The following is a 15319-nucleotide window of genomic DNA, read 5'->3' as shown; positions in this document are numbered from 1 at the left end:
ATACAATTAAATAAACTATCTAAAGTACAAAAAATAAAAAATAACTAAGTTACAGAAAAAAAAAAAATATTTACAAACATAAGAAAAATATTACAACAATTTTAAACTAATTACACCTACTCTAAGCCCCCTAATAAAATAACAAAGACCCCCAAAATAAAAAATTCCTTACCCTATTCTAAATTTAAAAAGTTACAAGCTCTTTTACCTTACCAGCCCTGAACAGGGCCCTTTGCGGGGCATGCCCCAAGAATTTCAGCTCTTTTGCCTGTAAAAAAAAACATACAATACCCCCCCCCCCCAACATTACAACCCACCACCCACATACCCCTAATCTAACCCAAACCCCCCTTAAATAAACCTAACACTAAGCCCCTGATGATCTTCCTACCTTGTCTTCACCATGCCAGGTTCACCGATCCGTCCTGGCTCCAAGATCTTCATCCAACCCAAGCAGGGGCTAGACATCCACTGAAGAAGTCCAGAAGAGGGTCCAAAGTCTTCCTCCTATCCGGCAAGAAGAGGACATCCGGACCGGCAAACATCTTCTCCAAGCGGCATCTTCTATGTTCTTCCATCCGATGACGACCGGCTCCATCTTGAAGACCTCCAGCGCGGATCCATCCTCTTCTTCCGACGACTAGACGACGAATGACGGTTCCTTTAAGGGACGTCATCCAAGATGGCGTCCCTCGAATTCCGATTGGCTGATAGGATTCTATCAGCCAATCGGAATTAAGGTAGGAATATTCTGATTGGCTGATGGAATCAGCCAATCAGAATCAAGATCAATCCGATTGGCTGATCCAATCAGCCAATCAGATTGAGCTTGCATTCTATTGGCTGATCGGAACAGCCAATAGAATGCGAGCTCAATCTGATTGGCTGATTGGATCAGCCAATCGGATTGATCTTGATTCTGATTGGCTGATTCCATCAGCCAATCAGAAAATTCCTACCTTAATTCCGATTGGCTGATAGAATCCTATCAGCCAATCGGAATTCGAGGGACGCCATCTTGGATGACGTCCCTTAAAGGAACCGTCATTCGTCGTCTAGTCGTCGGAAGAAGAGGATGGATCCGCGCTGGAGGTCTTCAAGATGGAGCCGGTCGTCATCGGATGGAAGAACATAGAAGATGCCGCTTGGAGAAGATGTTTGCCGGTCCGGATGTCCTCTTCTTGCCGGATAGGAGGAAGACTTTGGACCCTCTTCTGGACTTCTTCAGTGGATGTCTAGCCCCTGCTTGGGTTGGATGAAGATCTTGGAGCCAGGACGGATCGGTGAACCTGGCATGGTGAAGACAAGGTAGGAAGATCATCAGGGGCTTAGTGTTAGGTTTATTTAAGGGGGGTTTGGGTTAGATTAGGGGTATGTGGGTGGTGGGTTGTAATGTTGGGGGGGGGGTATTGTATGTTTTTTTTTACAGGCAAAAGAGCTGAAATTCTTGGGGCATGCCCCGCAAAGGGCCCTGTTCAGGGCTGGTAAGGTAAAAGAGCTTGTAACTTTTTAAATTTAGAATAGGGTAAGGAATTTTTTATTTTGGGGGTCTTTGTTATTTTATTAGGGGGCTTAGAGTAGGTGTAATTAGTTTAAAATTGTTGTAATATTTTTCTTATGTTTGTAAATATTTTTTTATTTTCTGTAACTTAGTTCTTTTTTATTTTTTGTACTTTAGATAGTTTATTTAATTGTATTTATTTGTAGCAATTGTGTTTAATTAATTTATTGATAGTGTAGTGTTAGGTTAATTGTAGGTAATTGTAGGTAGTTTATTTAATTATTTTATTGATAGGGTAGTGTTAGGTTTAATTATATCTTAGGTTAGGATTTATTTTACAGGTAAATTTGTAATTATTTTAACTAGGTAACTATTAAATAGTTCTTAACTATTTAATAGCTATTGTACCTGGTTAAAATAAATACAAAGTTACCTGTAAAATAAATATTAATCCTAAAATAGCTATAATATAAATGTAATTTATATTGTAGCTATATTAGGATTTATTTTACAGGTAAGTATTTAGCTTTAAATAGGAATCATTTATTTAATAAGAGTTAATTTATTTCGTTAGATAAAAATTATATTTAACTTAGGGGGGTGTTAGTGTTAGGGTTAGACTTAGCTTTAGGGGTTAATACATTTATTAGAATAGCGGTGAGCTCCGGTCGGCAGATTAGGGGTTAATAATTGAAGGTAGGTGTCGGCGATGTTAGGGAGGGCAGATTAGGGGTTAATACTATTTATGATAGGGTTAGTGAGGCGGATTAGGGGTTAATAACTTTATTATAGTAGCGCTCAGGTCCGCTCGGCAGATTAGGGGTTAATAAGTGTAGGCAGGTGTCGGCGACGTTGTGGGGGGCAGATTAGGGGTTAATAAATATAACATAGGGGTCGGCGATGTTAGGGGCAGAAGATTAGGGGTACATAGGGATAACGTAGGTGGCGGCGATTTGCGGTCGGAAGATTAGGGGTTAATTATTTTAAGTAGCTTGCGGCGACGTTGTGTGGGGCAAGTTAGGGGTTAATAAATATAATATAGGGGTCGGCGGGGTTAGGGGCAGCAGATTAGGGGTACATAAGTATAACGTAGGTGGCGGTCGGCAGATTAGGGGTTAAAAATTTTAATCGAGTGGCGGCGATGTGGGGGGAGCTCGGTTTAGGGGTACATAGGTAGTTTATGGGTGTTAGTGTACTTTAGGGTACAGTAGTTAAGAGCTTTATGAACCGGCGTTAGCCAGAAAGCTCTTAACTCCTGCTTTTTTCAGGCGGCTGGAATCTTGTCGTTAGAGCTCTAACGCTCACTGCAGAAACGACTCTAAATACCAGCGTTAGAAAGATCCCATTGAAAAGATAGGCTACGCAAATGGCGTAGGGGGATCTGCGGTATGGAAAAGTCGCGGCTGTAAAGTGAGCGTTAGACCCTTTAATCACTGACTCCAAATACCAGCGGTAGCCTAAAACCAGCGTTAGGAGCCTCTAACGCTGGTTTTGACGGCTACCGCCGAACTCTAAATCTAGGCCTAAGAATCCACAACAGACACGTATCTTAATAATTATAATCCACTATATAGTACTGGTATATAATATACCTGCTGCGATTTATATAATAGGTACAGTATCTGTTACTAATTAACTCCTACTAATCCCCTCTCACATTGCATAACTGAAAAAACATGTCTGAGTAACACGCAAAGGCACGCAATTCTGTAACGAAAGGCACAGCGCTCAGGGACAGTCGCACCCGCAGGGAACTATACACTCCAAGGTGGAATACCCGGGACAACAGGAGCAGGAAATGGAAGGCACCACCCTGTCCTCAAATTCTATTCAATTTAGGAAATAAGGTTCATCAGGCAATATGACCTCTGGAACCCCTGAATTCGCCAAAAACTTCCTTTAGAAGAAACGCAAATTCCTAAAACTAAAGTCCGGTGCCTCCACAGCTGGAGGTTGAGAGGCAGCAGACTCTGACCCAGAAAGTTCATACTCTGAAGTCTCAGAAAGAACTTCATCCTCAGATAACCCTATCAGTTAAATCCAAAAATTATTTGATGTACTCTGGGAAGGAGTGTAATATGTAACCTTTTGCTTGTGCTTAGCAGGGCGAGGTAAAGCATTAAGGCCTCAGACAGCGCCGCCTGAACTGTGCAGTAACGTCTGGAGAAAAAAGCCCCCCTCCAGATGGAGGATCAGCAATGCTACGGGAAAACTGCATGTGTATAGAGATAACAATGTAGGGTACGCACCTCACTGAACGACAACTCCTCAGAGGTGGACATGTCCGTGGATATCAAACATGTTTGATATTATCACATTATCAAGGCATATGGAACATAATTGAGAGGGGGAACTAGGGCCTCCTCCCCATATGAACAGGAATTGCTCCTTAGGAATAGAGGGAGTGCCCTCTAAAGAAACCAAATCCTCCATCACTAGTGCAATAACCGGAGAACTAGAGAGATAATACATCCTCTTTTTTTTTTTTTTTTTTTTCTTTTTTAATAAAATAACGGCACCTCTATACCCCAATGGCTGGGGCACTCACCACCTCCTATGACCCAGACAGGACAGAGATGTAGGACTCCTCTCTGATAGTCACGAAGGAGGGAATGAATCACACAGTGCACAATGCAGGACCATCCCTGCTATGAGAGAAAGCGCGCCGCCGCCAAGCTTGTAAGCTGCATGGCTCTCAAAGTGAAAGTGAAACCTGTATATTCCATAACAGCCTAAGAGCCCATAACATCTCACACATAAAGCAGCATAAAATCAAATAAACATATAAGATTATTATCCCCCCCCCCTGTTCAATAATCCCCCTAAGGAGATATTAACCCTTGATTCTGTTAAGATAAAAGGCACCACACTGTGACCCTGTCTTCTGTGTTAACATTATGTAATAAAAAATGAAAAGATCTTACCAGAATCTACGCCGTGGAACAGGAACACGGCCCTTTAAGTGTGACAGGTCGTAGCATCGCTCATGACATGGACTTGAGAGAAAAAGCAGTCTGCGAAACTCGTCAACGCCGATCGCTGTAGGAGCTGTTAATATGAGTCGGGATGGTGTCGCAAAAGAGAACTCTCCCTGCATCTCCGGACTCTAACTTTCATCTAGGCCTCACTGAGAAGCTTATAGGGCTACTTAAAACTCCTGTCCCATTGCCAAGAGTAGTACCCTCTATAAGAGACAAAACAAATTCTGACACTTCTCTGCCAACCTCCTAGGACGAAAGGCAAAGAATGACTGGGGGATGAGGAAAGTGGGAGGAGTATTTAAGCCTTTGGCTGGGGTGTCTTTGCCTCCTCCCGGTGGCCAGGTTCTTATTTCCCAAAAGTAATGAATGCAGCTGTGGACTCTTTCCAATTAGGATAAAAAAAAAAAGATTTAAATGGGATACTCCATTTAAAATTAAACTGATTCAGAGCATGCAATTTAAGCAACGTTCTAATTTACTCCTATTATCAATCTTTCGTTGTTCTCTTGGTATCTTTATTTGAAAAATAAAGAATGTAAGTTTAGGAGCCAGGTGGTGAACTGAAAATGGTCCGTCTCCTAAGCTTACATTTTCTTTTCAAATAAAGATACCAAGAGAACCAAAAAAAATAGGAGTAAATTAGAAAGTTGCTTAAAATTGCATGCTCTATCTGAATCATTTAAGTTTAATTTTGACTAGACTATCCCTTTAAGTACTAGCAACCACTTGAGTCTCTTTATTGATGTCAATCAGTCACCATTTTTACTTTTGTGTTTGATGTGCTGCATATGTTAAAACCTTCCTGACTTGTTCAGGGGGCTGTGGAGGCAGCATATAAGGATGCATGTCTACTAAATATATCTGTGCACTTAAAGCCCAGGACCATGTGATACATACAGGTAGACCTCTGTTGCTGAAGGACAATAGCCAAAAAAACAAAATGATGCCTAGCTACGCCTCCGGATGATGCCTAGGTACGCCTCGGGATGATGCCTAGCTACGCCTCCGGATGATGACTAGCTACGCCTCCGGATGATGACTAGCTACGCCTCCGGATGATGACTAGCTACGCCTCCGGATGATGACTAGCTACGCCTCCAGATAATGCCTAGCTACGCCTCCAGATAATGCCTAGATACGCCTCCAGATAATGCCTAGATACGCCTCCAGATAATGCCTAGATACGCCTCCAGATAATGCCTAGCTACGCCTCCAGATAATGCCTAGCTACGCCTCCAGATAATGCCTAGATACGCCTCCAGATAATGCCTAGATACGCCTCCAGATAATGCCTAGATACGCCTCCAGATAATGCCTAGATACGCCTCCAGATAATGCCTAGATACGCCTCCAGATAATGCCTAGATACGCCTCCAGATAATGCCTAGATACGCCTCCAGATAATGCCTAGATACGCCTCCAGATAATGCCTAGATACGCCTCCAGATAATGCCTAGATACGCCTCCAGATAATGCCTAGATACGCCTCCAGATAATGCCTAGCTACGCCTCCAGATAATGCCTAGATACGCCTCCAGATAATGCCTAGATACGCCTCCAGATAATGCCTAGATACGCCTCCAGATAATGCCTAGATACGCCTCCAGATAATGCCTAGATATGCCTCCAGATAACAGCATAAATCACATTTCAATCAAAGGCAGATGTGTGACTCTCAACAAGCTTTATGTTTAGACCTGCTTTGACGAGGTCAGTTGCGACTGCCATCATTGGAGGATGACTGCATCAGTGGGACAGTGAAACCCTATAGCCAGTGTGTGCATTGACTAATATTCAGGATGTGGTTAAAAAAAGTGGAAAGCTTACCATTACTTGTTTATTATTTAAAGCCACTACTGTGCATTTCTTGGCTTGTCCATCAGAAAACTATCCTTTCAAACATATTTAAAATGTAAAACATTTCCTATAGAAACCAATATTGCTCTTGTCTTGATTTATCCATCACAAAACTTTCTTTTAAACGCTACAACTAACATAACATTTAGATTTTGCCATTTCAATCAATCTGCAATCTCAATATAAAACTAACTACAGTAACTCCTATAAGCCCCTGGTAATGTGTTGCAGTCCTGTTTGGTAACTAACTGGTTAAAGCATTTTGCTTTGTTCTGTATCCTGATGGATGTTTTGGTTACTTTGATGTTACCAACATACAGTGAATTGAACAAATTATAAATCAACCCACATCCTCTGTTTGCACTTTGTCTAATGCAAATTATGGCTTTGGGCATTTTTATTATGGAAAAAAAACAAAAAAACAAGAACCATATGTTTAATATTATTTAGTAAACACGTAATTATCACTTGAAATGTAAAAGGTTTTATGAGCCCCTCTAATTATTTACTGTGCTCGGTAATCTGTAGGAGGTTTCTGGCACTCAGTATTTCACTAGATGTAGAGATAAGCTAGAGGAGCTGGTTAGTTTTACCCTTGCAATATGCCGCTTGAGTAATGATAGCACTTCAAAGGGCTTAGTAAATCTTCACTCTAATGACAAGTTTTGATATTAACATTTTATTTTGCAGTAAGCAAATGTGCTATTTTATTTTGCTTTACTACAATAAAATGCTTACAAACGTCTGCTGTATGGCCTAAACTCTGTATGGCCTAAACTACCGACTTTATTTAACCCCTTAATGACCAGCGCCGTACCCTGTACGATGCTGGTCGTTAAGCACTTAGGGACCAGCGTCGTACCCTGTATGACGCTGCTTTTCCAGGCCACTCTCTGCCACGATCTTGCTAAAAGTAGCGAGATCACGCTATTTTTGCATGCCCTACGAGCTGGACAGTGCAGAAATAGACGAGCCACTGCACCACCAACTCTGGTTTCACAAAATGCAAATGGCTGCGTTACATTCTTGCATCTCAGTGTTTGGTTAGTAGCTAGTATTATTCCTTAGGGCAAGAGACACAGGTGATTACTCCATCCTAATCCTCTTGGACCTCTCAGCTGCATTTGACACCATTGACCATATGATTCTAATAGAGCACTTGCAGTACATCTGTGGTCTAGGAGGCACAGTCCTTAACTGGTTTAAATCTTTCCTCGCTGGTAGATCAGAGAGAGTTATATCAGGATCAAGCTCATCAGCACCTACAGAACTGACCTGCGGAGTTCCACAAGGATCCATCCTGTCTCCCATACTATTCACAATTTACTTGCTACCACTGAGGCGACATGACCTAAGCTATCATTGTTATGCTGATGACTCTACTTCTCCTTTGCTCCAGATACTATAGACCCAGCATGCTGCATAAACAGTTTCTTAACAGACCTCATATGGATGAATGCTAGTTGGCTCAAAGTGAACCCAGAGAAAACAGAGTTACTCTTGGTAAGAGGACCCCGGGCATCAAAAATATCCCACAATCACCCAACTGGCCTGGAGCTAGGAGGCTCTGAACTCGTTCGTTCAACAAAGAAACGAAACCTCTGAGTGCTGATTGACACGGAACTATCATTTAAACAGCATATCTCCTCCTTTATAAAATCTGCCTTTTTTCATCTGAAAAACATAGCCAGGATACAACACTTAATTCTACCAGATGATATGCCAACATTAATACATGCATTTATATTCTCTAGACTAGAGTACTGCAATGCACTTTACTTGGGCCTCCCAAAAAAAGAACTCCATCGCCTTCAGACAGTACAAAATGCAACAGCCAGACTACTGACCAAGCAAAATTGCTCCTGCCACATAACACCTGTTCTCCACTCCCTGCACTGGCTCCCAATTAAATGGCAAACATATTTTAAAATTAGCTTACTGACCTTCAAAGCCTTAAACAATCTAGGCCCACAGTACCTGAAAGAGCTCTTAACACCCAGCATCCCTTCCCGCTCATTTCGGTCAGCCAGCACATCCCTCCTGTCAGTGCCAAGAATAAAGACAAAGAAACTCAGGTTCCAGGGCAATCAGCCACGCAGCCCCTACCTTCTGGAACACTTTAACGTGCACAATCAGAGAAGCACCGTCCTTACAGACTTTTAAAAAAAGCTAAAGGCCCATCTCTTCCATCAGGCATTCAGTCCACTTATCTAACCTTCAGAAACTCCTAACTTTTATGTCTTATGTTTGTATATTTGTAAAGTGCTTTGAGTCTCACAGGGAGAAAAGCGCTATAAAAATCAAAAAACTATTATTATAGTATGTGTTAGAGAGCCAAATAAGAAAAGGACTTGACATGTCACCATTTGGCCAAAAGCTGTAATTTAAAGGGACAGTCTACTCCAGAATTGTTATTGTTTAAAAAAAAAAAAAAAAACCCTTTATTACACATTCCCCAGTTTTGCATTACCAACACAGTTTCATTAATAAACTTTTTACCTCTGCAATTACCTTGTATCTAAGCCTCTGCAGACTGCTACCTTATTTAAGTTCTTTTGACAGACTTGCATTTTAGCTATTTTAGCCAATCAGTGCTCTCTCATAAGTAACTCCACGGGCATGAGCACAATGTTATCTATATAGCGCACATGAACCAACGTCCCTCTAGCAGTGGAAAATTGTAAAATGCACTGAACTAAAAGGCGGCTTTCAAGGGCTTAAAAGTAACATGAGCCTACCTAGGTTTAGCTTTAAAATAAGAATACCAAGAGAACAAAGCAAATTTGATGATAAAAGTGAATTGGAAAGATGTTTAAAATTGCATTCCCTATCTGAATCATGAAAGTTTAATTTTGACTAGACTATCCCTTTAAACGTTATTTCTGGTTTAGCAAAGTGCAACTAAAGGAGTGTTGGCTGATGTGTGTGTGGTGTTGTCTTGTAAAGTCTTCAGAGCGGGATTAATTTTGGAATTTTCATGCTTATTAATGTATTAAACTCTGACTTTAACATTTTTGTTTTGCCACTGAATATATCAGTAATCAAACTCTGTATTATAAAATATTTTATAAAAACATTTAAAAACTATAATTTCGGTCAAAAACAAATACACTGTTTTGCACTCAGTTTACCTTACCTGTTTGCTGTGGTTAATTAGAACAGATATAAATCAGCCTCTGCTCTAATCAAGCAATCACTTTGCAGCTTGCTGAAATATAACTTTTTCTAGTTTGCACTAAAGCTTCTCTCAGGACAGCAGAAAATAACACAAATGATAATAGTAAAGGGACATTAAACCCATATTTTTTTTTTCATGATTTAGAAAGAGCACGCAATTTTAAACATTCTAATTTACTTCTATTATCTAATTTGCTTCCTTCTCTTGATATCCTTTGCTGAAAAGCATATCTAGATAGGCTCAGTAGCTGCTGATTGGTGGCTGCACATAGATGCCCTGTGTGATTGGCTATCCCATATGCATTGCTATTTCTTAAACAAAGGATATCTAAAGAATGAAGGGAATTAAATAATGATTACATTGGAAGGTTTAAAATTGTATTCTCTATCTGAATCATGAAAGAAAAAAAATTAGGTTTAATGACCCTTTAAATTACATGAAAAGCAGGGAAAATAAATAAAAAGTACATTTATTTTTTAATGCACATTTAAACATTTTATGGGCAATAATATTTTGATTGTAATATCCTTTTAACAATGTACAAGTAATGTGAAATTGAAGGGTGCAAGTATAGCTGTGCGCAGGATTAGCACACTGAAAAATATTGATAATGATAATACATTTGTGCTCAGACACAAAGAACTTATTTTTTCGGTGCCCCTGAACATGAATCATTACTTAAGCTGCAGTTGTCAGCAACATTTTTCATAGAGCCATTTGCTAAGGTAACAGCATTCAAATCCTATCAACTAAAAGACCACCTGGCATGTGAAATGACAGCAGCAGTCAGTAAGTGTGGACACCCAGTAATCTTTATTTCTGCTGCGGTCTGCGAGGCTAGCATTAAAGAGCAAAACCAGGATAAAGCATCAGAAAATAAAGTCTGTAAGTGGTTGAAATAAACCTTCTTCACATTCCAGAGATCAACGATGCTGAGCTTTGATTCATTTTTAGAGGTCAATTTTAAGCACTGTCAATTGCAGAAGCGTTTTTTGTTAACCATCAAGTAGCGTTTAAACTTTTATTTTTTTTAATTAAAGAATGCATCAGGAGTTTTTGTAACTATACAAGCAGGGCAGTTTTGATTTCAATCATGATTGAAATCACAAGCTGTAAGATTCAATTTAAATCATGGTTTTCTACATAAAGGTTTTATATTTAAAATAAACTTTCAGATTATTTTTCCAGTTATATCAGAATATGACTGATTTAGCTTTAAAGACACACACGTGTATGTATGTATGTGTGTGTGTGTGTGTGTGTGTGTGTGTGTGTGTGTGTGTGTGTGTGTGTGTGTATGTATATATATATATATATACATAACCTAACAGTAACTGCATTATGTGTAAGTTAGGGTATTTGCCAGGGCTGTCTTCAACACAGGGCAAAAGGGGCAGCTGCCCAGGGCCCAGTTTCTGTTGAGGGGCCCAAGAGTCCTTTTTTTATGGTTCATACCATGTGACAAGGGGAACACACACATTCAGTCCTAATACTGTCACAGTCTAAAGTACTCTGTTTATATTTATTTATTTTAAAAACTGTGCCAGACCGTGCAGGTGTCATGTGACATGCCAAGCTATTGCCATGTGCCGTTTTAGATGTGCACTGTGCAGCACTGAATGCAAAGCCCTATCTCGGCATCCAGCCATTCCCACTGCATCAGAAAAGGTCCTACTGGGGTTACCACTGTTACCAGGTAACTGCTCTGGTTGTGGGGATTGTTTCTGGGTAGGGCTGACTGTAGGCGCATGCAGCAGAAACCTGGAGCGGCAAGGACGTGAGGATTTGAGCATCTGTGCAGCTGCATACACTGCTCTCTTCAGTCTTGAGGCTGTGCGACTCATCTCACACTGTATCCATGCAGCCTTGGACAGACAGCATCCAGTCTGCTGGTCCCCTTAGCCCTGCTCTTTCTGCTGTGGCCCTAAGATCAACTAACTGAAGTTTGTAAGGGGAACAGTGCTTTGTAGAAAGGTGTCAGTGGGAAGAATGAGTGAGTGCACACACACCCCACCCCATGCAGCATTGTCTAGTGCAGGGTGAGAGGGAACTTGTTCCTAGCAAAGAAGTGACATGTACTGCTGTGGCTGATGTACAGGGAGTGCAGAATTATTAGGCAAGTTGTATTTTTGAGGATTAATTTTATTATTGAACAACAACCATGTTCTCAATGAACCCAAAAAACTCATTAATATCAAAGCTGAATAGTTTTGGAAGTAGTTTTTAGTTTATTTTTAGTTATAGCTATTTTAGGGGGATATCTGTGTGTGCAGGTGACTATTACTGTGCATAATTATTAGGCAACTTAACAAAAAACAAATATATACCCATTTCAATAATTTATTTTTACCAGTGAAACCAATATGACATCTCAACATTCACAAATATACATTTCTGACATTCAAAAACAAAACAAAAACAAATCAGTGACCAATATAGCCACCTTTCTTTGCAAGGACACTCAAAATCCTGCCATCCATGGATTCTGTCAGTGTTTTGATCTGTTCACCATCAACATTGCGTGCGGCAGCAACCACAGCCTCCCAGACACTGTTCAGAGAGGTGTACTGTTTTCCCTCCTTGTAAATCTCACATTTGATGATGGACCACAGGTTCTCAATGGGGTTCAGATCAGGTGAACAAGGAGGCCATGTCATTAGATTTTCTTCTTTTATACCCTTTCTTGCCAGCCACGCTGTGGAGTACTTGGACACGTGTGATGGAGCATTGTCCTGCATAAAAATCATGTTTTTCTTGAAGGATGCAGACTTCTTCCTGTACCACTGCTTGAAGAAGGTGTCTTCCAGAAACTGGCAGTAGGACTGGGAGTTGAGCTTGACTCCATCCTCAACCCGAAAAGGCCCCACAAGCTCATCTTTGATGATACCAGCCCAAACCAGTACTCCACCTCGCTGGCGTCTGAGTCGGACTGGAGCTCTCTGCCCTTTACCAATCCAGCCACGGGCCCATCCATCTGGCCCATCAAGACTCACTCTCATTTCATCAGTCCATAAAACCTTAGAAAAATCAGTCTTGAGATATTTCTTGGCCCAGTCTTGACGTTTCAGCTTGTGTGTCTTGTTCAGTGGTGGTCGTCTTTCAGCCTTTCTTACCTTGGCCATGTCTCTGAGTATTGCACACCTTGTGCTTTTGAGCACTCCAGTGATGTTGCAGCTCTGAAATATGGCCAAACTGGTGGCAAGTGGCATCTTGGCAGCTGCACGCTTGACTTTTCTCAGTTCATGGGCAGTTATTTTGCGCCTTGGTTTTTCCACACGCTTCTTGCGACCCTGTTGACTATTTTGAATGAAACGCTTGATTATTCGATGATCACGCTTCAGAAGCTTTGCAATTTTAAGAGTGTGCATCCCTCTGCAAGATATCTCACTATTTTTTACTTTTCTGAGCCTGTCAAGTCCTTCTTTTGACCCATTTTGCCAAAGGAAAGGAAGTTGCCTAATAATTATGCACACCTGATATAGGGTGTTGATGTCATTAGACCACACCCCTTCTCATTACAGAGATGCACATCACCTAATATGCTTAATTGGTAGTAGGCTTTCGAGCCTATACAGCTTGGAGTAAGACAACATGCATAAAGAGGATGATGTGGTCAAAATACTAATTTGCCTAATAATTCTGCACTCCCTGTATAGTGTCATGCTGATAGTTCACACATTAATGTAAGGTTTATTTTTATAGTTTTTGTTTTCTCTCTGTCTCAGATTTTACAGCTTCCCATAGTAGTTCTGCTGTTCCAGTCACTAAACTTATATTTGTCTGCACATCTATGCTTCCTCCTCAGTCTTTACCTTGCTTTGCTCCTGTTGGCTACCCTAAATCTATTTAACCAGGTAACCTCACACCAGATTCCCATTCAAAATTATATTAAATTAATCCACAGTGGAGGAATTTATATATTTATTTACGTATTAGTACTGCTTAGGTCCAGTTTCACATATTGCAATTTATTTAATTTCTTAAAAAGGATTAGCCCAGCAATGGATGATCCACTGCTGGGCTAATAATTAAAAAAAAAAAAAATTGTTGTTTTTTGGGATGTTAGGATGGAGAGCGAAATTGCATGGGGGGGGGGGCTAATAAAATTTTTGCCCAGGGTCCAGTCAATATTAAAGACGGCCCTGGTATTTGCTCTTACGTAAAATTAAAAACTAACAGTTTAGATTTACTATATTAAAAATACCGGCCCCAAAGCAGGAAATCAATGCAACAAAAGTCAGTGCACCTTTCAATACTTTGCATGTCCATTTTTATTTTTGATGACATACTCGATCCTCCTTGGCATAGAGGAATCCAGTGTCTTACAAATTTCTGGAGAGATGTTCTGCCCTTCTTCAGAGATATTTTTTTTCAGCTGCTCTTTGCTGAAGGGGTTGTGTTGCTCTACCATTCTCTTTAAAATACCCCAAAGGTGTTCTACCGGATTCAAGTCAGGTGACATACTTGGCCATACTTTTCACTTGTTTCTCTTTTAGAAACTCCTTTCTTATTTTAGCAGTGTGCTTTGTATCGCAGGAATATTGGTCCTCTGCCAAACTTCTGGAGACTGGAAGTTATCTTGTCAGCCAGTATTTTGCAGGCATTCATGGTGCCATCCATAAATGTCATCTCCCCAACAGCTTTTGCAGTCATGCAGCCACATATCGTCACACTCCCACCACCATTCACTGTTGGGACTATGCAATCACTGTAATAATCTTGACAAGGTTCACACCAAACATGCTGCACCCCATCTGAGCCAAAAAAAAAAAAAATGTATCTTGGTCTTGGCCATCTTAAAAAATAATGTGCTCCCAGTATTCATCAGGCTTTTCATGTTGTTTAGCAAAGTTTAACCTTGCAGTTTTGTGCCGAAGAGCAAGCAAGGGTTTTTTCCTTGGATGCTGTCCATAGAAGTTGACATTATGCAATGTCCTTAGCACTGTCTGAGCTGTCACAGAAAGTCCAATTTCTATCAATAGGGGTGTACTCACTTCTGTTGTTTAACATTATATATATATATATATATATATATATATATATATATATATATATATATATATATATATATATATATATATATATAAAAATAATAACAGCCAGTAAAGAAATAGCTGGGCTACGTAAATGCTGTAGGGGGTACAGAGGCATATACATAAAATCCTTGGATAAATATAAACCTACTATGTAGGCAGAGGGCTAGGGTTACCTTTAGCAGTCCGGATCCCTTAGAGAAAGTGGGAAACAAGCGCTTATAATGCTGCTAGCTTCCGCAGCTCCAACACTCTTACTGCTTCAGTGTTTTCCCAACTGTCAAGGCAATGACATCCGCCCGGTACAACGGTTCTGCAACCAAACAGATACCAGATATTTGGCTGAAGCCCTTCACGGACTCGGTGTTCACAGGAGAATCTTTGCAAAACCTTGCATCTACAGCTGTACCGCTAACAGCATGAACGCCAGATTCCCATACTTCACCCCAAACGTCTGCACGGGTCACGTGGTTCTGGAAAAGTAACTCTCAGCCAATGACAATCAAGTCAATCCAACTGTCCAAAATAAATAATATTGGCCCTGAAGGGGTTGACATCCCCATAGATGTGGGACAGCTCCCACCAACCCATAAATAGGTTGGCATAGGAGGGGGCAAACTTAACCCCCATAGCTGTCCCACATCTCTGGAACCCCATAGAACTCAAAATAATTGAAATTGCTGTACTGATTAAGTTTTTCGCGAACACCAACATGACTTGGTAGAACGCTTAAATAAAAGGGGCTACCCCCCCCAAAAAAAAATCAAAC

General features: G+C 40.6%; 1 protein-coding gene across 3 annotated transcripts in view; it reads right to left on the bottom strand.

Moving 5' to 3' along the window:
• The window catches only part of TSPAN9 (tetraspanin 9), a 672639-nt gene that overhangs the window by 611759 nt on the left and 45561 nt on the right, over positions 1-15319 (bottom strand). The gene's annotated exons all lie outside the window — the stretch shown is intronic.

This window comes from Bombina bombina, chromosome 6 (assembly GCF_027579735.1).
Source record: "Bombina bombina isolate aBomBom1 chromosome 6, aBomBom1.pri, whole genome shotgun sequence".
In the NCBI taxonomy this organism is placed as follows: domain Eukaryota; kingdom Metazoa; phylum Chordata; class Amphibia; order Anura; family Bombinatoridae; genus Bombina; species Bombina bombina.
The sequence above is the reverse complement of the archived record's forward strand: the minus strand, read 5'-3'. Positions and strand labels throughout refer to the sequence as shown.